The 25,495-nt window shown below is 45.1% G+C and overlaps 1 protein-coding gene across 1 annotated transcript in view; it reads right to left on the bottom strand.

Moving 5' to 3' along the window:
* MTUS2 (microtubule associated scaffold protein 2) overlaps nt 1–19,626 on the bottom strand; it is a 347,703-nt gene extending 328,077 nt beyond the window's left edge. The window contains exon 1 of the mRNA XM_048495114.1: nt 19,543–19,626. The gene's annotated coding sequence lies outside the window, so the exon portion shown is untranslated. The remainder of the gene's footprint in view (nt 1–19,542) is intronic.
* Between the last annotated feature and the right edge of the window lie 5,869 nt (nt 19,627–25,495).

Genomic DNA, 25,495 nt, shown 5'->3' with positions numbered 1-25,495 from the left:
CCCCAAATCTCCAGGTATTTCCCAATGCTTTGAAATCCCTAATTTTTTTTGTTATGAGAAGGTTTGTTTGCCCTGGACAGCCCTGAGAGGTTTCTCTCAGTCAATCCCTCAGAATCAAAAAGATCAAAAAAATTGGCTTGGAGGTCAGTGCCAGACAGAACATTCTGTTGCCAGGTTCCTGGGACCTTCTGCATGCCAAGTACATGTTCTGTCACTAAACCACAGCCCCTTCCTGAGTGAATTTCTGCCTGCCTCTCTCCTGTTGCTTTATCTGATGTTCTGAGGGGCCATGAATGGGACTTAAACTGTAATTGTGTCAGGCAAGGCAGGAAAGATCTATCCTGCAATGGGCCTATTTGGATCCAGCTCTATGTTAATCTATTCAAGGTAATCATTGGGGAAGATGCTCTGAATTATGATTCCTTTGATTAGCAGCAACCCGGCTTTGCTCCCGTAGTAGATTTATACTTTTCTTTGTGATGCTGTCGATCCTGAAAATCTCTTTGTTTAAGGAAACATCTATTTCTGGGCCATTTCGCTTTTAAGAAATGGCTGCAAAAAATTAAATGAGGATGATATATACTGATAATTAACGCCTTTAATGAAGCTAATATTAGCAAGTTAACTTGCTGCCAGTTCTTTTATCATAAATGCTTTTCTCTAAATGGGATTTTCTTTCTTCCGTCAAAAGGTACTGTATAATATTTTGAAAATTCCTTAAGAGCAGATAGGCTGCTTTAGACAGTGGAAACTGAAACTATGTGCACTGTGCTTTTGTTCACCTATAATCTTCAAAGTTAACCTGAATTTAGTTATATAAAAGGACAGGATTCGCATGCAATGGTATCCCATTGTGATTTTCTCCTAGGCTGTAAGAAATGTTTCTGGAATGCAAGGCTCTCTTAAACCAGTATTTTGTTTGACAGTGAAGTTTCAGGAGTTTTTCAGCTTTGTAGAAGCTGAAGGAAATCTAGCATGTATAAAGAACATCACCTGGGATCCATTACTCTAGTGGGCCGTAATATTTTTAGGTCCAGAGCCAACTTATCATAAAAACATAATAATCACCTTGCAAAATCAGTCCAAGGTCCATTTGGCCCCATCAACTCTGTGAGGTCACAATCAGGAAATGAAGGTGATGGGCTGCCTCCTGAGTTGCTTTCCCACTACTTGTTAGGAAGAAATATATAATCTGCAAGTTTGTGCAGGTTCAGCTATACTTTCACAGCCAATGGGGGACAGACATGTCCTCCATGAGTATGTGGTACTATTTTTTTAAACCACTCTTTATACTACTGTCACATCTTCCTTGATGCGACACACATTTTGGGATGTATGTTATATGCTGCAAAGCGCTTTCTACCTGTGGTAATCCTCCAAATTAACGACCTCAAAAATGTCCTATCGTTAACAGCCTTGCTTAGGTCCTACAAACTTAGAGCCATGTCTTCTTTTCTTGAGTCCATCTCATGTTGGATCTTCTTTTCCTGCTGCCTTCAACTTTTCCTAGCCTTATTGTCTTTTTCCAGTCTTTAATGATGTGATCAGAGTACAATAGCCTCAAGTTAGTCATTTTAGCTTCTACGGAGAGTAGAGGCTTGATCTGATCTAGAACACGCTGGTTTGTCTTTTGGGCAGTCCACAGCATCAATAAAACTCTACTCCAGCACCACATTTCAAATTAATCCATTTTATTTCTGTCAGGCCGTTTCTGCATGGAGGCGGAAACGGCTAGGTCAGCATTTTCGCCCGACCGGCAACGCTAGGACCGTCCCACATGGGCGGTCCTGGAAACTAACCCGGGCAACGGCACTGCGGGCGCCCGGCCCCGGCGACATGTCCCCAGGCCTCGACGCGTCACGCGAGGCCTGGGGACCGTAACCCCTCTTGGCGCCTGCTCCAGCGGCGCAGGGCAGAAATGTCCCCAGGCTCGACAGCACCAGGCCGAGATGGACAAGGTAAAATGCGGGAACAAAGGCGGGGTGGAGGCGTCATGAAGCCGCTGCCGTTCGCTCGGCAGCGGCTTCACGGCGGCGTTTCCCTGAAAAGAGCGCTTCCAAGCGCTCTGGGGAAACGCCAGCTTCGCGACGGGCGGGTGGCACGAGGGCGGCGCGGCTGCGATGCAGCTGCGCCCCCTGTGCGAATGGCGGCCTGGAGACGGCGTTTTTGCCGTCTCCAGGCCGCCATTAAATGCCCGTGCGGAAACGGCCTAGGTTTCTTCAGTGTCCATGCATAGTAATGGAGAATACTAGGGTGTGAATTATTATGATCTTGCTTCCCCAGCAACATTTTTTCACGTTTAAGGATCTTTTCTAGTTCCTTCAAGGCTGCCCATCCTGCTTCTCAATCTGGAGCTGAGGTGGATTGGGACGAGTTGATGAGGTTGGTGGGCCCAGTGAGCAAATTCAAACCAAATCAACATATATCTGAAGCAGTACCAGCTTCTTTCTTTTTCATCCCATTGTTGGATTCTTTCTTTTTTTTCATCCCACCATGCATCACTTTGCATGAATCTGTATCTCAGCTGCCACTAAATTCTTTTATGCCTGTTTATGGGAGCATCTTTGCAATCCTTATTGTGATTCTTTGTTATGGATTCATTAAACTGTATCAATGTATTAACATGGTTGATAGTTATCATTCCTCAAATACTACTGTTCCTCTTGCAAATACACAGCTCCTTACCTCAAACAATGGCTCAGACAGATACAGAAATGAGATAGTGTCTCTCCCTCAGATCATAATTTAAAGGAACATCCTTTAATATCAAAGAAGATACACTGGATAGTTGGCTTGTGCATGTGAGCTTCCTTTGTTTCTTCAGTTTTTTATGAATTCATAAGGGACTGTTTTGTTATTAGGTTGCTTCATATTGCATCATTTCATTATTGTTTCTTTTGCTATTGTTTTATTTTCATAATTCTATTTCATTATTATTTCCCAGTGATTTCAGTGAAAGACATCCCCCACTTTTTGTTTCTATACCTTTGTGGTTTTCCATCCAAATTGACAAAAGGCAGCTGTGGTATTCCTCAAGGCCATCCAAATTGTCAAATTTTATGCAGATAGAATAAAGCAGTGAAGGTAATTAATGACATCCATGCTTAATGTTAAAGTCTAGGAGAGGACTGATAGAAAAAAATATTGCACACTAACACAGCCAGCACTGCAGCTATTTGGCTTGAAGAAGAGTCCTGTGAGGAAGAAGCAGAGTGACATATCCCGGATATTTGGTGGCACAAGGAGGTAACGTATCTAGGCAAGCAGGCTTTGCTCATTTGTGAACGTTGACCAGCGAAAGGATTCCTCTGACAGAGTATTCCAAGTAGAAAATCCATATACTTTACCAAGGCTCAATGAATCTTCTAAAAGGCGGAGAACACTCTCAGTGGGCACCATGTAGACCCAAGGGCCAAAGAGAACAATCCTCAGAAATAAGTCCGCTTTCATTCAGTGTGGATTATTCTCAGGACACTTTTCTTAGGATTGCAACCAAAGTAGCAAGTCATAGAAACACAGGATTGCAACCGAAGTAGCAAATCATAGAAACCCCTTGCACAGCACAGGAAATTCACAACTACCTCTCTAGTGACCCTGGTCTATGTCCGGAGGAAGGCATGGAACCTTCAGGATCCCTGGCCAACCTGGCCTTGGAGAAAATTCCTACCTGACAACAAAGAGCAGCCGTGACTTACCGCGGCGGCCATTGCTGGTGGGGAAAGGACAGCCTCAGTGATGCTGCCTCCTCCCCGCGGCCTCGTGAGCTCCTCTGGACTCGTGAGGCTTTGGCTGGCCAGAGGCACGGGCCTGGCGAGCCTCAGGGCGCCAAGCAGTGATGCTGGATGCCCTGACGTCACCAAGGGGAGGTGGGGCCGGGCGGCCTATTTAGGCCAGGGCCCGGCCTTTTCACCTCCCCATTTGCCCACACACAAATGTTTCACCTCCCCATTTGCCCACACACAAATTTCTCTCAAAAGATAGGAGGGTTATTAGCTACTTCCCTCAGGCAGCAAAGCGGTGATCAGCACTTTTTTTTCAGAACAGCTAAGAGCCCCCTGTTGCTATTACTTAGCTGTGCTGAGCCAGTGTGTGGCCACTATGCTCAAGTGGCTAAGAGTGAACAAGTTGAAATCGGATCCTGACAAGATGGAAAATATAGTAGTTGGAATCACTGATATTTTGGAAATTGTGTTTCTCACATTTGAGGAGCTTTAGCTGATTCTGTCTGACTCAATTAAGAGTCATGGGGATAGAAAGGAGGGAGGGGATCCAGGGGAGTCAAAGCAGAATAAATATGATTGTAAAAGCCAAGATCATCAGAACTGGCTTTTTGAAGCCTGAGTCCTTGATGCCAACTCTATAAAGACTACTGATCCTGTACCTGGAGTCTGCTTATTGAGTATTGGTCCAAGACCTGACATTGGGCCTTTCCCCACTTCAGAAATGGTAGCTCATGAAATCACCGGCCTTTACACTCCGCTGCTTTCCAGTGCGGAAAAATGCTCCCCACAGCACTGTTTGCATCGTAACCCTTACCTAAATACTGTGCGGCTTGGAAATGAAGCATTCCCCACGACCGCATGTTTGGTGGCGTGGGGGGGGGGTGTCTCTGTTGTGATTGGATGTTGTGCCGCTTTTGAGGATTTTTTCCCCCTTCCTGAAATTGATGTGGATTCGTCACCATGTAGACACGCTCTGCTGTTGCCTGATTGGTCAGGAGCACACACGTCACGGTGAGCGGCGCGAAATTCAGTATCGTGCTAGCTGCCGAAGTTCCCCACAACCCCGGGCCCAGCGCGCAGTTTTCCAAAAGCTGCTGTTCAAAACAGCAGCAAAATTGACGCGCGCTGAGAAGCGGGGAGAGTGGCAAATTCGGAGTGACTGCGCTGTCGCTGCTGGCGTGGTGGGGAGCGCTTGAAAACCCAGTCATTTGACTGGGTTACCGTGCAACAAACAGTGAGTGGGGAAAGGCCCATTGCTACCTAGCCATTATCTAGCCCCCAAGGCTCTTGGGAGGAGGGGGGAATAAGTTGTTCCCAGAAAGAAAAAGTCTGCTCTCCCTTGCAATTTGGGTGGGGGTGTTCAAGGGGACAGATGCAGAGCTATCTGTTGATATAATGAAAACCTTCTTTTGAAATATACATTTGATTCATCCTTTGCAACCAAGGAATTTAATGATGTTTTGATGATAGCTTCTCCTTTACGGGAAATGGGCAGAGGAATGGCAAGTGCTACTGAGGCTTCCTGTGGGTCACAAGCTTCATGGGCAACAAGGCAGGCCTTCAGTGAAAATATGGATAATAGCCTACATCTCTGCATCTGTCAGAAAGGGAAGGAGATGGAAAATGTGCTTGAACACTACCGATTAAAGACAGATTACACCGCTAAAGCAATATGGATCATATGAGAGACTTGCTTTCCTTTTATACACATTTCATCATACGATGCAAATGAGAGAAGTATTGGAGCAGGAGTTTTTTGAAAAATCTGAAACACAAATCATGTTAACAACTTGATGGCAATCTACTGGCAACAAATGCATCCTGACATCTTATATTCCTTCCTTCTACCATGAAACTGACTTACCCATGACTAACTGTCAAAAGTAGACTCAAAATGCTTTCATGCATAATGCATAATCCCAGACAAGGTCAAGTGTTGCTTTCTAATCCAGGAAACTAATACAAATTGTAAGTAACGTCTCATCATTCAATCTTGCAGGCAAATGGGGATCCTTAATTGCGTCTGCAATGTTGGCTCTGTTGCAGGTAGGGATGCTCGAACATTTCAGCTCATGCACTGTTTGCTGACTATATACAAGGAACCAATCTTTGATTACTGGTTTAGCTTTGTATCAACCCATGTATGGCTGTTGAACAGCTGCTTCACTAATGGTACAGTACACCACAGTTGGCTTTTCCTGGACATAATTTCTTCTGTTGTGCCACCACAAGACCTGTAGAGGGGTGTGTGTGTTTTTTAAGTTGGTCATTACTAAAGCACTACTGTGATCTAGTTTTCTAATATTTATTTCTACAATTTTCAAGTATCCATACAATAAAATAAACAGACGATAAATCAACAATTAAGAAAACAGTTGAAGAAAAACTACAAACATAAATATTATTGTATTGTTGAAGGCTTTCATGGCCAGATTCAACTGGTTGTGGTGGGTTTTCTGGGCTGTGTGGCCATGGTCTGGTAGGTCTTGTTCCGAACGTTTTGCCTGCATCTGTGGCTGGCATCTTCAGAGGTGTATCACAGTGTGTAACAGACGTCTCTCTGTGATACACCTCTGAAGATGCCAGCCACAGATTTCAAACAAATATTCCCATAACCACAACAAACTCCTATAACTAGACAAATATTATTACTTATTACATTGTTTGTTCCACATGAAACAAAGCTTCAAGCCACATTCGATCAGTCATTTATATGTCCTTTTAAAAAAAATCAAGTGAGTCGGATAAGAATGTTATACACTTTAACCTTGTCTTTAAAAGTTCTCCTTGTTAGAGTCTTCTTCAACTTCCACACTCTTGCCAGGATCAGTCTAGCAGCTGTAACTACATACAGAGAAACTACTCTATCCTTCTTAAGTACGAAAGCTGCACAGTTTAATAAAAAGAATTCTGGAGTGATTCCGGTGCTAAAAAGTGAAAGCTGAGATGGCAGAGATCATGGAAATACATTGTTAGAAAACTAGGCCACTCTAGCCCCATCGCTTGTGGAGTTATTAGAAGAAAAACAGAGCCTGCAAATTCCCCTTTATAACTTTCCTCTTATAACTCCAAAAAAGAAAGGGATAGAGCAGTGGTGGCGAACCTTTGGCACTCCAGATGTTATAGACTACAACTCCAGATGTTATGGACTACCTGGCCAATTGCCCATGCTGGCAGGGGCTGATGGGAATTGTAGTCCATAACATCTGGAGTGCCAAAGGTTCGCCACCATGGGGATAGAGACTTACATTTTAAAAAATGAAAGCTAAGACTTCGGCAATCATGGCAGTGTATGTCATGTGGATTACAACAGCAATTGCTTTTATTATTATTATTATTATTATTATTATTATTATTATTATTATTATTATTATTATTATTATTATTATTATTATTATTTTAAATGTATAAAAAACCAATTAAACTGTCATTTGCAAACATAAATATTATTGTTTATTACATTGTTTGTTCCATATGAAATAAAACTTCTACATGAAATAAAACTTTTTTAAAAAAATGTCTCAAAGCCTTCTAGCAGCATAGCAGATGAAAAATGCAGGAGAAATGGTTGCTCACTGGATGGATACAGCCATAAATAGATAAATCAGTCCCATATTAAATCAATCAGTCATTCATAAATGCTGTGCTGTTTTTTTTAAAAAAAACCCTAACATTTGTGCTCATCTAAATTATCCTTTGTTAACAATCTGCCCAAATTGGCAGTGCTTTACACAACCACAGTTATGAAAAAAACAACAACAGAGACTGCAGATCAACTCTTCCTGTTTTAGAACAAGAAATAACATTATAATGCTCTAGGAATTTTCAAATCTGTATGATAAAACCATAGAGATTTGAAAATTCCAAGAGCATCAGGGTATCACTTCCTATTCTGAAACAGGAAGAAATCCCCCCAGAGACGTACCTAGGGTGGGACAAGCAGGGTACATGCCCTGAGCACTGCCCCACCCCCATAGCCTCCAGAGACAAGAGGCAGAGCACAGCCTGGGTACGACAGAAGGGAGAGGAGGGTCCAGCCTTCATCTGCGCACACCACCCCCAAACTCCACATGCGAGGTCAAGTGTTCAACTGTGTGTGCTTTCCCTGAACTCCCTGTGGTTCCAGCCAAGCCCAACCTTGAACTGTTCACCCTGCCCTGAACTCCATGTAGAGATTGGGGTGAGGGCACATTTCAATGCTGGGTGTGCTTGCCCTAGGCACCATTTTTAGTAGACATGCCCCTGAATGTCCCAACACCATTTCTGCCCCATTACCGCTATTGCTCCAGTGAGCAAAAGCAGTATGCATATAATATCACTAGGAGGTCCCCTGCTGGAACTTGATAAGTGGTAACCTTACCTGCCCACCCTGCAAACTCAGTACCATGGGACATTCCCTTCCTCATAAAGGCAACATTTCATTTGGCATGGCATACATGAATGACATGGGATTCCAGAGAAGAGTAAGCTACAAAAACATGTAATACTCTTCTATACCTCCATCATACAAGACTTCTGTCGACTGAATATCCTCACTGATTCACAGTGGAGCAATAACTGCATCCCCACTTACTAGCGTCTCAATCGAACTGAAGAGGGAAGGAAACTCAGAAAGAACACTCCTTTGTTCTAGTGAAAGTTTCCTGTTCATGCATTTTGAGGAATGGTTTGTGTGTCAGTTTTGTTTTTGATTCCTCTGCTAATACCAGGGTAAGATTAGGACACACCTTTTTTTACAGAATCTCACAACTCCCTGAAACTGGATACTTCAAGCAACAATCCATGATATATATTTTTAATATTATAATAATAACAAGCCTTTATTTGGCATAACAATGATCATAACACAATAAAAAGCCTGAGATAAAAGGTACACAAATACAAAGGTTTAAGATAGAATATAAATTATTGATTGTGCATCACCTCCAGTAAAAATCGTGCTACCAATTCACAAGTTTCATTGTCAGAATTGTCCAGAAGGAAAGGGAGTCTACCTGATTCTCCCATTTCACTAGGTATTCTAGAAAGAATATTGGAATATTTTGATCTGATATTAGCAAATTTAGGGCAGAAAAGCAGTTGATGTGCCAATGTTTCAATTTGTTGTTCACCACAAGAGCATACCCTTTTGCTCATTTCCAAGATGTTAAATCTACCACGCAATAAAGCGGAGGGGAAAACATTGAAGCGAGCAAGTGTGAGGGCTCTTCTCTGCATAGGATTAGTCAAAAAATACAAATAGGGAGCCATCCTGTTTTGATATAGGGGTATTGAAAGATGTAAGGGTGAACAAGTTTTCATAGCAGCCCTAATTAAATTAATCCATTTGCTTTCCAACAATTTTTGTTTTAACAAGTTGTAGGATTCTGAACTAGATAGCGGGAAAAGCGAGTCGAGAGAAATACCAAGTGATTCAATCTTTCTTTCTATCAGAGAGAACCATGCATTAGCCTGAGTATCAGACAAAAGTAGGTGAATCAGCGAGTGCTAATCCATGATACTGCCCACAACTGAAGATCCTGTCTCCCAATGGTTCCACCTTCATGCTAGTAAAAGCCGTACAGATTGCAGACTCCAAAGCGTTCCAAATAACTGGCAGTGGCAACCTCAGGATTGAATTCTAGGGAAAGTTATTGAGTTATCTATAAAAAGGTTGACATTTTCAGCACAATTTGAACAAGATTCTCTGCTTTCGCAGAAAAAAAGGGGGCAAGCAAGACCTATTTTTAAGCGGCTAACAATATTAGTAACACTTTGAAACCATGACCTAGACTGTCTTATTTCATTCTGGTATTTCATGCATAATTTTCTTCATGATTAATTCACAGGACATAATGTGAGCATCGTAAGAATGTCGATAGAGTTTCCACTGTAATCCAGAAATAATTAACTGGATTGACTATTACGGTGTTATCACATGGCTCTTTGTAGTATCTGTTTTCAGCTACAAGTGCAGCAAAAAGCCATTAATTTTTGAGTCATTTTCACCAGCTAATTACACAAAGATACGGAAGTAGTACTAAACTCTTGACCCAAATCTTTGCGTGCCTAGACTACTACAGTGACCTAGAGCATAAACACAACTCTGATATTCTCTGGTGATGTTTCTTCATTGTCGCTGGGCAGGCCAGCTCTGATTATGTGCAGTAGCAGCCTTCATGGGAACAGTAATTGTTGCATGGAAATACTGTTTAATTATAAACTTGGCAACATGGCAAATATTGTGTGCAAATGTACACAGCAAGAAGAATCCATATAATTCTCCATAATCTGACACCAATTTTGGTCACCATTTGGAGATCTACCTTATCTTGGAACTTCAAACTTTTGGCCCTCCAGATGTTCATGAACTACAATTCCCATCAGCCCTTGCCAGTATAGCCAATGTTCATGTTGAGAGGGACTGATGGGAATTGTAGTTCATGAACATCTGGAGGGCCGTGAGTTTGACACCCCAAGAGATCAAGCAGGTCTAACAGATAAGTCTATTTTTCAACAAATAATCTGGAATATATATATCTGGTATATATACAATCATTAATCTGGCATTTCACTACTTTTCACAAATTCACATGATGATGAATAGGGTGAGCAGTAAGAGGACTCCACAGATAATCGGATTGACAGGAGAATCTTCCAAACAGGATTCTTTCTTGCTAGCTTCTAAGAAAGTCTGCTCTGCTTGTGCCTCTTCTGAGTACTCCCGGTGTCTGGACTCTGTTTCCTTGCAATCTGTTGAGCTTGATGACTCAAAATGCTATGGGTCTCTAACATCTTATACGTCTGGGATATTGCTGTCTCCATGCTTCCAAAGGCACCTGAGACTATACTAAACTGAACCAAGGGACTGCTAGCTAATAAGAAGTACTGTAGTGCTCTTGCCTCTAGAGGGCTTCTTAACGGGACAGGGTCTAACTAAAGTTGCCTCCCAAGGAATACTATACAAAAACAATTACCGGTAATCCCATTCTACTTAAGGGTATAACTGAGACCTAAACAAAGAAAATAGCAAGGGCGTCTCTAGGGGCACGATACTCTCATTCTAACCTATCTCAAAAGGTTGAGGCTAAAATGGAAGAGAGATAAGAGTGATCTATACAGCTCTGGGCTACCAATGGGGAGCAAAGCAGAGTATAAATGAAGTAGAAAAAAACATTAACATGTAAACAATGTACACATGACATGTGTGTAGAACGAGTGTACATCATAAAAGAATGCAGAAACAAGTATGGAAATCTTAGCTCATCTCTAATTTCTGAGCACTGAATAGCAGCAGCGCATGCAACTTTTATCTTATGCTTCTGAGATTGTGAACTTCCCTGCAAGTACACAGGAACACATACGTGTCTTTCAAAAGAACAGTTCAGAAAGTTGCCCTTAAAACCAGACTCCAGTATCTCCACCATCCCATTGTTCTCTCTGCATGGGATGTACGTATGAACATCCAAGAATTAAAGTAACCCAAATGGGGAATGTTTTGTCCAGTGGTGGGATTCTAATAATTTAACAACCGGTTCCCCCCTGCTGTGCGCCCCCCCTCCACCATGCCCCCATCGCTGCCCACTTACCTGCTGCGAAGGAACTTCTTGTGGGGGTGGAGGGGGGCAACAGGGCCTTGCTGCCACTGCTCTGAAAGCCCCCTCGCTTCCCTGGGAGAGGGTGCGACGAGGCTTTTAGCGCCTCAGAGCAGCTAGGTTCTCCGAACTCAACAAAAAAAATTAGGTATCGGTTCTACCAAACCGGTAAGAACTGGCTGAATCGCACCACTGGTTTTGTCCCATTCCACCAGAACCCACCTAGCACACTCCTCTTGCAGATACCATCTGCCAAGTCTGCTTCTAAAGTTTCCTCAGTTTCCCCCCATCCCTCAGCTTGCCTTGACTAACTGGACTATCTCCCACTGCTCCTGGCAGCCCAAACATCCCTGGTGGGAGGGGGTCAGATGAAACTGATTTGATTCATTATATAATAAGCGCTTGGCTCAGGCCTTGTCTAAAATTCTACAGTATAAGAGTGATTGCATAACAGGTTCGGATGAACGAAGTTGTGTTTGCTGTGATGCTAATGGGAAAGGTCAGGTCGGGGAGCAAACGCTGAGCTCTCAAACGTTGCCGGTCCTGAGCTTGTCAAGATCTTGCATTATAACCAGCTAGACAGAAAGCAGAACTTCAAGCCTGCTCTAGTTTATACTGCAAATGACCCAGCTTGGGCCAGCATTCACACCGCAAAGGATTCATAAAGGAGGCACGAAAGCAACTTTGCTCTCCCCCCGAGCTTTGCACTGAGAATTCAGCTCAGCGATACTTGCGATGAGAGACCCTCCGGCTCCTGTTCCTCGCTATCGTGTTCCCCTTCCTGACTTCAAAGGAAACTCCTTCCACAAGGGCTGTAGTTTCGCTGCTGTGCAATTAGTAATCGGCGTGCTTCCATCGCTCCGATTTGATATGCCGCCACTTTGATCAATGCTAGATCTAAGATCCAGCTTGCAACGTTTTCCCTGTTAATTATTTTTTTCCCCGTAACACTACAAAAATTACGACAACGTTGGGCTGCCAGCTTGTCAATCTTCTGGGTATACGTGCCTGCCCAAATAAACACACACCAATGCAATCTCTGCAACTTAACATTTTCCGAACGCCTCCAGAAGGAAATGCCAACGTTAACTTGGGTTCAGAATGAGAGGTGCCAAGGTTCAAGCTGTCTTAGTTACTGGAAGTTGTTCCCTGCATAATTTGGGCAGGAAGCTTTTCCCTGAAGCATTGGTGCGGGATTGCAATGCTGCCCTTTCCTTTATCCTAGCCAGTATTCCGGGACTGATAGTACAAACAGATTAAGCCCCGATGAAATATAGCTCAGAGACCAGCACTATAGGAGTGGTTTGCATCCTCCAGAAGGAAATCAGTGAGGACATTTCAACTGGTACCTATGCATTTTGGATCAGTCACAAGAGAGACAACTGTTAACAAAGAAGATCACTCTGAGGACAAATGACTGCACAGTTTCTTTCATTGTTTTCCATTGTTTTCCATTGTTTTCCATTGACTCGTATGAATCTCTGCTAAGCACCGAAGAAAGAGCAACATTTGAACCTGTATCAGGTGCAAATGTTGAGACTTATGGTGCCTTCTTTGTCAGTAATACTGTATTATTTTTATTCAAATGTACTGCACCAAACTAGTAAGTATCCCTGTTCTCATAACCAACTTTAAAGGTCCCCCCACCCAAAACAAGAACTTTGCTCCTTTGAAAAAGAAATAAGAATCATTCTTTCATTGGGAAGACTCTCTGATTTTAATACAATGTTTTTTCTCCTTGTGAGATTTTCCAGATTCTGATTAACTCACTGTTAACATCCAGCACTCAGGCAGCCCAATCCCAAGGGACTGGTGGAGCAGAAGTTGGGGTAATTGGTGGCGCAGGTGCTGGACGAGGAGAAAATCTTTCTCTCTCATAGAGGAGCAAGTCTTTCCCAACACCAAGGTCCTGATTTAGATCTCTTGCACCGCTGCAGTTGTTGAGTCCAACATCCCACCTGAGGCTGTAAGCATGATTTCTTCCTGGTGAGATGACAGACACACTGGCCTCCAGCATGGCACATAACACAGGGAGCAGCAGTGGGGTAGTGGTTAACAGCAGGTGCACTCTAATTTGGAGAACCAGGTTTGATTCCGTGCTCTGCCACTTGAGCTGTGGAGGCTTATCTGGTGAACCAGATTAGCTTGTGTACTCCAACACATGCTAGCTGGGTGACCTTGGGCTAGTCACAGCTTTTCAGAGCTCTCTCAGTCCCACCCACCTCACAAGGTGTATGTTGGGGGGAGGAGGGAAAGGAGATTGTAAGCCCCTTTGAGCCTCCTTACCAGAGAGAAAGGGAGGGTATAAATTGAAACTCTTCTTCTCTTCTGCTTTCATATGGAGGTTTTTCCTCTGGACTGGAGTCAAACCATAGTAGCTTTTTAAAGCATCCACGTGGTATTATATCCCCTAAATGTCCAAGTTCTGTGTTTCCCCACCCTTTGCTGTAATCTTTCCCAAGATCAGTTTGATATTTAAAAAAAATAAGGCTAGGAATTCAATAGACCTGGTAGGCAGATTATTATAAAGCTATAAAATATGTCAGCTTCCAGAGTTTCTTAAAAGACCTCCCTAACCTCTCCAATGGAACAGCAGGAAGGAATGGCAGATACTAACCCCAAACAAAAATGTAGGGGAAATTGCTATTTGGATGATTCAGCTTCTGCATCCACAAAGAATTGTCCCCATGTGGAAGCAACTCAAGTCATTTGATCCCTTATTAAAGGTTCAGATACAACCTTAACTGTCCAGGTATTCTTCGGGACCTAAACTGGGAGAAAAGGCAGCATAAAAATGTTTTAAATAAATAAAATTATTTTTATGCCCATTTAAATAAATTTACCTGCAAGAGAGCAATTGCTCTTCTCTTCCCTGTCCCCCACCCTTTGAAATGAGTGCTGTGCATTGGACAGAATGTGGAGTTTGGACAGAGGGAATTATTGGGTTTCAGTCTGTGGGCTCCGTGGGCCTTGGAAAGACAGCAGCAGACTAAACAAACATACACTGTTGATCTGAAAGGGCAATGAGGCAAGAATGTGTTTGCAAACTGCATTTGGGCTAGAGCAGAAAAGGAGTCTAAACAAATGGCCATTTCGTTGTCAGTGGGTAAAGGCCAGTTTACACATCCTGGTTTCCACATGTAGGCTGGCTTACATCAGTGCCATGAGGCATCTGTCTCTGCTCAGTATGGAGTTTGCATCCTGTGGTTTTCTCCATCCCAGGCTCCTTCTTCAGGGGGCATCATGAAAGGAGTGGGAAACACCATCGGCAGCATAAGCAAAGGGTTGATAGCCCAGAAGGCTTGAGAGCAGGCTCCAAGTGGTGGCTCATGAGTCATATGCCAATCAGCTGTAGTGATTCAACATTTGGATTCCATACACCACAGCTGCACAACGAGCTGCATATCATTCATATTATACAACCAGGTGCGAGGGAGAAGAGAAATTTTAAAGCCAAGAGAGGCAGAGAGCTTGGCTGGCAAGACTCCAACGTCTATCCAAAATCCAGAAATCGCATTGAAAAGTAACTCTTATGATAAATGCAACTTAATATATGAAGCGACTTCCTCTACCACTTATCCCTGTCTGGAATGTCAATTCAGTTATCCAATCAGTGCTCTGGAGTCAATGGTTTTTGCCATTGTAAGTGGAGCCTGTCACATTAGATGACATCACGGGAAAAGGAAGTGCATTGTTTGCATGTTTCTAGGACTGCAGAGAAATAGAAATAAACCTACACCGGAATGCTTCGTCACGAAAACAAAAATATTTTTAAGAAACCTGATGGATTCAGAGTCAGTTTACTATTCGTTAAGCACAATACAAAATGAGCTCCAGAGATAATTCCTGCAAGAAGTTTTAAGGCCAAACACTCCCACACATGCCAGCTGGGTGACCTTGGGCTAGTCACAGCTCTACAGAGCTCTCTCAGCCCCACCCACCTCACAGGGTGCTTGTTGTGAGGGGGGAAGGGCAGGAAGATTGTAAGCCCCTTTGAGTCTCCTACAGGAGAGAAAGGGGGGATATGAATCCAAACTCTTCTTCTTCAAACCGTGAGAGGCTAGGTGAACAACCATCAGACCCTCACAATGTTTAAGAAACTCAGCCCTGAGAAGACTGAGCACAAGAATGCAACGCAGAGGGGTCTTTAACCCTTTCCCCAGCTGAAACTGATTTCTCCCTACTATTATTAGCTTAGTATTTTTATAATAAGACAAGTAAAGGGAGGCACCTGTCTTTTTCCTCCCTAGCTGTTCCCTCATTAACACTTTGGCTTGCTCTGCCCAGAGCTCCCCAAACCCTCCCAGATTGTCCGCACACGTTCTACCACAGCCTTCATTCTCATTGAGTTTCCTACCCTTCTCAACTCTTTGCCCTCTTCCTTTTGACCTTTAGCACCAATCACTATTTCCTTGCTTTTTCAACCCTTCTTCTTTTAGTCACTTGGTTTCCCAGCTTGCACGTTTCCCTATTAACCTAAAGAAGCCCGTTCTGACAAGGCAGCATTTCAATGAATCACAAAATTAGTCCATTTTCAATTCAGAAAAGTCACTGACGTCCACGAACTTCTGTTCACTCCTTTTCTTGGTCTCCTGGCTGAGAATTCTTGAAAACTGCCTATGAATTCCTTTGTTTCATTTGGACACCTCCTCAGCCAGGGGCTGCTTCTTTACCCAGTCATTTCATCAATCTCCAGACTCTCCAATAACAGGCAGATACTGGAGGGAGGGCAATACTGTTTACTGTTCTTTTCCCACGTAACAGCACCCCAGGTTCCAGTATCCATTATCTTCTCCACCTGTTTATGTCACAACTCTGCTTCTACTCCCAGGGCTGGGTTTCAGCTTAGGATTCCTTGACTGACTTCACCTCAGGGTCAGGTCTCCAGGAGGCCAGGCTTCTAGAGAGCAACACCACTTTCTTGGTCCCTCCAAAACTGTCAGATTTCCCCCCATCAATCTGTCTTCCTGGTAGCTCCTCTTCCCCGTTCTGACCTTCCTTTCATTCTCTTTCCTCCTGACATGCTCACTCCTAACATCCTACACCTGAGAAGGTTTTTACTAACCAGGAGATCTTCCTCCCAAGGCAACCTTTACTACAGAGAAGGCCAGTCTTGGCAATTTTTGTCCCACCTGCTATTAAGGTACCCTCAGCATGCTGTCCTGCGTTTCTCTCTTAGGCAATGTGTAGCCTCTCTTGGGGCTGTTCCCCATTTAATTTCCAACCCAGGGATTCCTTGAGTGTGACATTAACCTTTATTGCATTTGCAACCCAACTTCCTCCAAGAAGACTGAGGCCAAGCATGTGGAAGTTTCCCACTTTAAGAGCCAGTGTGGTGTAGTGGTTAAGAGCAGGTGGATTCTAATCTGGAGGAACTGGGTTTGATTCCCCACTCCTCCACTTGAGTGGCAGAGGCTTATCTGGTGAACCAGATGCATTTCCGCACTCCTACATTCCTGCTGGGTGACCTTGGGCTAGTCACAGTTCTCTTCGAACTCTCTCAGCCCCACCTGCCTCACCAGGTGTCTGTTGTGAGGAGAGGAAGGGAAAGGAGCTTGTAAGCCATCTGGAGTCTCCATACAGGAGAGAAAGGTGGGATATAAATACATAACTCTTCTTCTTAAATTCATAATGACCCTATGGGGCAGGCTAGGACGAGCAGTGACCAGCAAATGGGATCCAAGCATGTAACCAACCTTTTGCATGCATTGCTAATGCAGATTTGGAGACAAATTCTCACCTGTACATGATGCTCACCTACTGGAATATCTGGATATACCTTTCCAATTAAAATGGGAGATTGTTGTGTGACTAGTTGTTCACAAATGCATTCGGATTGGAATGAATTTCTGGCAGTGAGCATTCTTGCAAAGCAGTAATATAAATTCAGGTTTCTTGACCTGATACATTATTCTTGTACAAACTGGCTCTGTTTACAAAATATACATTCATTAATGATGAGAAAATGTTACAGCTACTTTGTAGTATCTACCTAGAATGTCTTAAAGGGTGGGAGGGAATATTTATTTATCATGGGAATAAATAAATAGAACAGTGTTGGGATTGGTTGCCCTTAATTTTTTTTTAATAATTCATCATTAGACTTCAATAAAGTGCGCTAACATTACTCAAACACAACATTACTCAAATACTATAAAGAAGAAAATACTGGAAGGAAAGTATCTTTTCAGAAGGTATCACAACCTGATCAACATATAAACATACACTTTTAGACTATGCAAAATCTATACACTCTTGGAATCCCCACATACTATAAAGGACACTGAAAGGGTACTATGTATGGAAACAATCAAAATAGCTGACATTTCAGGGCTGTTTCACACATGCATGTTCACTCTTTGATGAGCGAAACTTTCATTAATGAGTTGTATGTCTGAATGGATCATCGGCCATACAACCATGGGCACAACTTTCAAGTCACACCAAACACAAGGCCACTCAGTAGAGTTCATTCACACATTCAGTTATTACTGTTCACAAGTATAGCTACCCATCTAGATTGCAACAGATTTCTGCCCATGGAGCCAGAGAAATTCATGCCTCTGAAGGCAAGGTTAGGGCAGAAAATCAATTTGGATATTTATATTTTTAAGGGATGCTATTTAATGCTACTGCTATAAACCAAGTATTGCTTTAGACCTCAGAATAGCAGTGTTGGTTAGATTCAATTTCTTATCTGTAAAATGGGAATGATAAACATTTACCTGTAAGAGCTACTTTCAGGATTGGATTAGTAACTGGTGCAAAGTAGCTAGCCTTGGTACTGAATTCAAATCCCACCCTCTTTCTGTACTTTCAAGTCCTCATATAGTAGAGTTTTCCTGCATGGTGATGCATATCATGTAGAAACTGTACACTCTAATGGCTGAAATGCAGTACAACAGTATTTTGTTCTATGAATTTATGGGAGCAGGTAGCTGGCATATGCAGCAGCTGTCCAATCTAAGTGCTAGAATAGGGTATTGAAATAGTTGCAGAATGGCTCCTCCTCAAAACATTTTTCTTTTTTCAAATATGTTAATTAAGGTTAGCTAGCTTATCGGCAACGTGCAAACACATCACACTTATTATTTCAGCAATAATTACAACAACCTGGTAAGGTAGGCCAGGGCATACTATTATTTCCATATTGCAGGTAGGAAGTCACAGTTGAGAAAGGGGCAGATTCCAGTTTTGCCCTCCAAAGGACAATTTCTAAGAGTCTGTCCCGCTGAACAACATGGGACTTACTTCCAAGTAGACCAGCCTGAACTTACTTCCCACAGAATAGCAAAGATGAATACAATTATAGCCCTTTGTTTAAAACAGAGGCTGCGCTAAACGTCGCACACCAGTCTGTGCGTGGATTGTTTTGCAACCCATCCTACGGAGATATGCTGTTCAAGTTCAGCATCGTCGGTCCACGATGCTGTCAGCTGGGGCATCATTTATCTCGCCGCCGCCCAGCCCAGCCCCTCCCCGCCCGGGAAAGCTATTGTGTCCCGGACAGGTCCAGCCGTCCAGCCCAAAAAAGTAAGCAGCAGCTCGGAGAGAGGTCCGGCGTCGGAAAGACACCCGCTTAGCATCAGTTATTGGCGGGGATGTAACAACATCGGGGGGGGGGGGGGCAAAAGAATGAGTTTAGGTTTGGCGATAGTCACTATTGCCCCTCCTCCCGCCCCCCACGCGAGTGAAAGAGGGAACGGACGTCCCGGCGCCCAAGAAAGCAAACCCAGTCTTTCCTCTCCCGTCTGAACAGATAGGCGATCGGGACCAGAAACCCCACCGCCTGCAAAACCCAGGCGCGGGCTTGTTTTGGTGCGCTTCTGCCTGCCCGGCTCCTTCACCGCTGGGTTGCCCGGAGTGCGGAGGCGGCGGGCCAGCGAGCCCCGGGCGGCTTCTTCGCCAGCCCTTCGCGCACCTCCTGGTACCAGAGGCAGGTGCCTCGGGAGGAGCACCAGGCAGCGGGCTTCAAAACTTGCGCAGCAGCAAGCAATAGCGGGATCCGAGGCTGCGGGGGCGGAGAAGGGAGCGGGCAGAGCCGCACTTGGCAGGGACCCTGGTCCCCCCCCCCTCCCCCGCCGCCTACAGAAGTCGCCCGGTCTTCCCTTCCGAGCCCAGCGCGGCTCCTGAGCTTCCCGGCGGCGTCGAGGATGCTGCAGCCAAGATTGGTACCCAAACGAGCAGCGCTGCTCGGGGGCCGGGGGCCGGGGGCCGGGGGGGGGGGGGGGGCGGAGGGTCCTTACCTGGCTCAGCGACGCCGCTGCTGCCTCCCGGCACTCCGATCCCCGCAGCTTCGCATCGCCCGCTCCGCCGCCCGCGCCCGAGAGAAGGGCAGCCGCGCGCAAAGGGATGCAGGGCGAGCTATATACGCGGCGCCTCCGCTCAGCCCGCGCGGTTCCCCCACTGCGGTGGCCAAACGGCGAGGCCGGGCGCCCTCTGCCGGCCGCGGGGAGCACTTGCAGCAGCAGCAGCAGCACGCTCGAACTCGGAGGCGGATTCTGCTCGGGAACCGGGGGATGAGCCAGCAGGAGGAGCAGGGCTGGGGCTGCAGCAGCCCCGCGGTCTAAGGATACCAGAGGCCGTATCCGGAGAGAGCAAAGAGTGGCTGCCGGCTGGGGGAGGCCTCAGGAGACAGCCAGGCAGACGGGACCCAGAGGAGGGTTCAAGGGAGGCTGCCTGTTGTTAGCCTGGGTTTGTTGCCATAGTAGCAGGCGTGCGTTGGAGTTTCAGGAAGGGTGCCATGAAAAGAGAAGAGGGACTGCCTCGAAAAGGGAATGGCCACACCGTGGCCCCGGACCATTCACGTGGCCTTTTGTCCTGCTGAACTCAGTGGATCCCCCCCCCTCCCGGCCACCAACCTACGCATCTACCCACACACAACGTGCCTCCCCTTGCAGCTCCCTGGTGGGAAAAAGGCAGGACATATAAATGTTAGTTATCTAGGGTTGCCACTGCCAGCAGTCCTTGTGGTATATTGGCTTGATGTGCAGAAAGGGGCTTTTCCCGTCATTGGGGAAACAATATCTGCTACTGCTGCTCTGCCAGGCAGGGAAGAGGAAGGGTGCATGCTGCTCTACTCTACTCACCCCTGACAAATTTCACCTGCTGCAGAGGTGGGACAGTACAGCTTCCTGTGACTATCAGAGGCACACTGGTTCTGGAGCCTGCAACCTTGGGGGGTGTATGGGGCCCCTTTTTTAATTGGTTGAGGGGCAGTGTGGGTGGTGTTAAACATGAGTTGGGAGGAATGTTTTTGGACAGCAGCTGAGTTCAGTGGGGAGACCCTCTGATCTGCCCTCTTTACTGCTGCAGCTGGGTGTGGTGGTCTGTATTGGGGGTGCACACAGCTGGGGTGAGAGGATAGCCCTGGGAGAGTGGACTGTGATCCTGAGTGGGACAGAGGGGAGTGGTTTGCCAGCATCCTCCTTTGGAGTGGGAGACAGCGTCTGGCCTGCCTCCTGTCAGCTAGTACAGTTTGAGGTGTTGTCTAATCTGGGGGCTTGTAGCTGGGGTGGTGCACAAGGAGGATGGACGATTGGAAGCAGAATGCGCCTGGTAGGGAGGAGAAGGGGGCTCTGGAATAGTCCCCCCCTGGAGATTTGCCATGCACCTATCCTTTTCTCCCAGGTATTTAGTTAGCCTCCCAGGACCTCTCTCCTCCACAACTGCTGGGCTGTGGGAGGGGGGTGGGATAGGGTTATTTTAATATGATTGTTATTGCTGTTTTAATTGTTATATTTTATTCACATGTTTTTATTGTGGTTTTTATTGTTTTTTAACCTTTGCACACCATCCAGAGATGCTAGTATGAGATGGGTATGAATATCATAAAGAAATAAATATCACCTGGTGTATAACAGCCCTCAAGCCTCTCTTAAAGGGACATAACGCCCTTTTCTCCAGGCAGTTGGCAACCTTCATTACAGCCAGTGCTGCGTGATTTTTATAGTGTCAGAGAAGAGCCAGGACAGCTGGGTTCAAACCTCATTCTGCCTTGAAACTGTCTGGGCGGCTTTGGGCTCATCCTTCAACCTAACCTACCTTCCAGAGTTGTTAAGAATATAAAGTCACAAATTATTCATTCTACCCTGTGATCTTTGGAGAAACAGCAGGTTTTTTTAAAAAAATAACCATGGCAAAACTATGAAAGTCTACAAAATCCTTTCATAAGGAGCAGTCCTCGTAAGCAAGTGTTTCATTTAATCGGCCTGACAATGGGCCCTAGAACATGCTTTAAACCAAGTCTGTCTGAATTGTTGTTCATAGAGTCAGGAAAAGAAGTCCTCTCCTTTTAGCAGAGACATAATATGCTGTTATTTACCCCCATGCCATGAAAATCTTCAGTTTTCCTCTCTTTTTTTCACATCTTCTCTATTAAAGGCACAGGCATTTTTCTCCAAACTAGTTGGCAACCCTGTTTAACAGGCTGACATGTTGTTAGAATCCTGGCAGAACAGATACGTTTTCCAGAAGCTGAGAAATATCAAGGTTAAATGAATCTCCTGTGGGAGGATATTCTATAATTAATGAGGTGACAACTGAAAATAGTTCTTTTGCCCTTTCTGGATGCTGGTTTTACATCTCTGAATGATGGTACTTTGAGCTGGGCTTTGACTGAACCATGATCTGTTGGTGGAGGGGGAGGTCAGCATAGATTTCTGAGCTCTAGGTTGGGAAATATCTGGAGATTTGGGGCTGGAGCCTGGGGAGGGCAAGTTTGGAGGGGGCAGGGACTTCAATGGGGTATAATGCCATACAGTCCACCGTCCAAAGCAGCCATTATATCTGTGACCTAGTGGTTAGGGACATAGTCAGGTTCTAAATGAGCCCATTAAAAAAAGGTGCCATGACTTTAACAAGTAGCGGCTAAAACACAGACTAGACAAAACGTAAGGACACTGACAGACTTGAAAGGAAAATAAGCATGAAGGACAAGAATAAAGGTAGTTAGAATAGGACAGAGTGACGAATATAGACAAAAAACTAGGAATTAGGTACCAGCGACCAAGAATTCCGTGCACTCCCTGTCTAGGCAGGAAAAATACTGGCTAAAATGGATGCCGAGCCTGGACAGGAAGTGAAAAATTCTGTTTCCTGCCTCCCTGAAATGGGGTGGAGAATCACCCACCAAGATGCCCTGAGCCTGCAAGAGAAAGAGCCTAGGGAGGAAGAGCCCCAGGGGTGGGGGTTGGGCTAAAAGCAGGGGGGGCTGGTTTTTCTTGCAGGGCGAGGGGGCTTTTTTGCTCCATCAGGGGTGGGACAGCTATCCTCGCCTTTCCAAGCCTTCCTCTCTCTCAAATGCTCAGGCACTCCCTCGCCTGTGGTGCACACCTTCTTTCTGAAAACAAGAAAATAATTGAACAGAAGAAGTCCTGAGGGCAGCAGGTTTAGGGTCCAGCATTCTCTGGCCTGCTCTACATCCTCACAGACTCTGCACTTTGGGTAGCTAATAAGAGGAAGGGGCTGGCTCTCCAGACAAACCAGCATGTGCACACACTTAAGACCCGCAAGCAGTGGAAGAAAAGCTGAGGCTGGAGTCAGGCTTCTCTTGTCCCTTCCTTAAGATTGGATCCCTTGCTGGGTCTGGTGCCATTCAATCATTGGGATTTTAATGTGCTTATGTATTTAAATTGTGAAGTGTTACATTGTTGGAAGCAGCCCTGAGACCAAATTGTCGGAAAAGGGCAGGGTATAAGCCGAATAAATGAAATGAAAATAAAGTAAATTATCTTATTTGGTTCATCTCTCTTCGGAATCCACCTGAATTAACCCCTTGCATCATTCTCTGCAAGTGCAATAAAGAGGGTCTGACCTCTTGGCTGGGCAGTTCCTAAGACTGGGGCCATAGCTGAAAAGTTTCTACTTCTGTATGCCTGTCCGCCAGCGGAGGGAGGCACATGGAGGAGCGCCGCCCCAGTTGCAAGAACTGCAAGAACATTCTGCAAGAACATTCTGCAAGAACATTCATGTGGATGAAAGAATTCCTCAGCAGCCTGGTCCACAAGGCTATTTAGGGCTTGAAAGATTGGTTCAGAGGAGGACCATGACTCCATGGTAGAGCATCTGCTTTGCATACTGAAGATCCCAGCTTCAGTCCCCACCATCTCCCACTAAGAGCATCACAAAGTAGGCAATTTGACTAGAGACTTTGGAAAGACTTTGGCAGAAACAGGAGTAGACAGCGCTGACCTTGAGAGGCAAGTGGTTTCACTACAGAAGAAGAGTTTGGATTTATACCCCCCCCTTTCTCTCCTGTAAGAAAACTCAAAGGAATTTACAATCTCCTCCCCCCCCCCACAACAAACACCCTGTGAGGCGGGTGGGGCTGAGAGAGCTCCGAGAAGCTATGACTATCCCAAGGTCACCCAGCTGGCATGTGTGGGAGTGCACAGGCTAATCTGAATTCCCCAGATAAGCCTCCACAGCTCAGGCGGCAGAGCTGGGAATCAAACCCGGTTCCTCCAGATAAGAGTGCACCTGCTCTTAACCACTACACCACGCTGGCTACACCACGCTGGCTATAATGAATTGTCCACACGCTTTCCAGCATCTCTCTGTGGCTATAATGGCTAGGCATTTATTTCTGATTTTTTTTAAAAAAAAAAAAAAGCTGAGATTTTAAGGAAGTGGTGCCTATACCACGTTTCTCAGAAAACCTAGGAGTCACAGCATGAGAACATCTCTTACTACCGGGAGGTTCTCATTGGTCCAAAAGACGCATATTCCAAAATCCTGCACTTCTTAACAATTTCTTTGGTTTCTGGTACATTCAGAAATTCTTGGCAATTGGATTTCAGAGCATTCACAATTCTGACTGTAGTTTATTTATTTATTTAATTTATTTATCAGTCTTATATACCGCCCAACCCCCGAAGGGCTCTGGCCACAGAAATTCCTTCTTGGGCACATAGGACCCACTGATCTCTGAGTGTGTGAGAGTGTGCCGTTTCACCTCTGCTGAAATCCTGGCATTTTCAGGGTAAACTGCGTGCATGGGAAAAAAATGCATTGTCTCGGGGCTTGCCTGGGCTATCTAAATTGAGCACTGGCAGAGCTGCCCCCACCCCCAGCTGGGGGTATTGCCTTGGTAACAAAAGCCATCCTGCATGCAAGTCATTAATCTTTTGCTGGTGGCAGGAGCACCACTCACCCCTAAAAGCGGCGCTGAATCTTTAATGATGAAGCCTTCCAGGGAAAGCAGACCCTTCACACAGCTGCTTCCCATGCTAAGGATCCTCATCAGATTCCAGTCCTTTGCTAGATTATAGAAGAAACAAAGCCCGGCCATTGTCAAAGTGACCGAAATACCACCAAGCCACCCCAAACCCAACATTTTCTGGAAGGCAACCCAGTTCTCAGGCCTTTGACTCGAGCTGTTTCTGTCAAGGCAGCAATTTAGCGGCTGGTTATCAGCAACAACATTAACGCTTTTCATCACCTCCTGTTCATTTTGCACTCCAGAGGGCAATTAACACACTCGTCGCACCTAATCAAATAGAATGTAAATGCAGAACAGGCGGCGTTTGGTCCTTGGTTTTTATAATGCTGTGACAAACCCAAAATCAGGGCCTAAGAAAATCCAGACAGAGGCTGCTTCCTTGGGATCAAAAGGATTCCCTGTGGAAACGGTGTGAAAGTCGTATGTCTGCGTGTGGGGGGATAATACCTCTGTGCAACAGAAGGTAAGAAGAAAAGATGATAAATGACGGTCATTTTTCTACAGATTATGTTTATTTTCTTGCTCATCATCTATCCCCCACCTCCCTCCAGTAACCTGCCACATAGTAAAGAAAACCTGCAGGGCAATAAAGCCCTGATAGAATCAGTTGGAGTGGGAATTAGTTGAACCACAGTTTTCAGATCTAATTCTGCAGCAGAATGTGGCTGCAAATAAATGCTTCCTACGTGAAGATATTGATGTTTCAGATGGTATGAACGAACTAATTTGAAGCCAGAAAAAGAAGTCATTTGGACGAATTTGTAGGAAATTACGGAGCCAGTGCAGTATGGGGATTTGGGCAAAAACTTCCATTCAAATGCTTGGGTACGGGTTTGTTTGATTTAAGCCTTACATGGGTGCATTAAAAAATAAGAACATAAGAGTCCTGCAACATCACACCAGTGATCCATCTAACCAGTGTTCAGTTTCACTCCGTGCCCAATCAGTTGGCCTGGAGGGACAACCAACAGAGCAGA

The sequence above is a fragment of the Sphaerodactylus townsendi genome, linkage group LG04 (assembly GCF_021028975.2).
Source record: "Sphaerodactylus townsendi isolate TG3544 linkage group LG04, MPM_Stown_v2.3, whole genome shotgun sequence".
Taxonomy (NCBI): domain Eukaryota; kingdom Metazoa; phylum Chordata; class Lepidosauria; order Squamata; family Sphaerodactylidae; genus Sphaerodactylus; species Sphaerodactylus townsendi.
The sequence above is the reverse complement of the archived record's forward strand: the minus strand, read 5'-3'. Positions and strand labels throughout refer to the sequence as shown.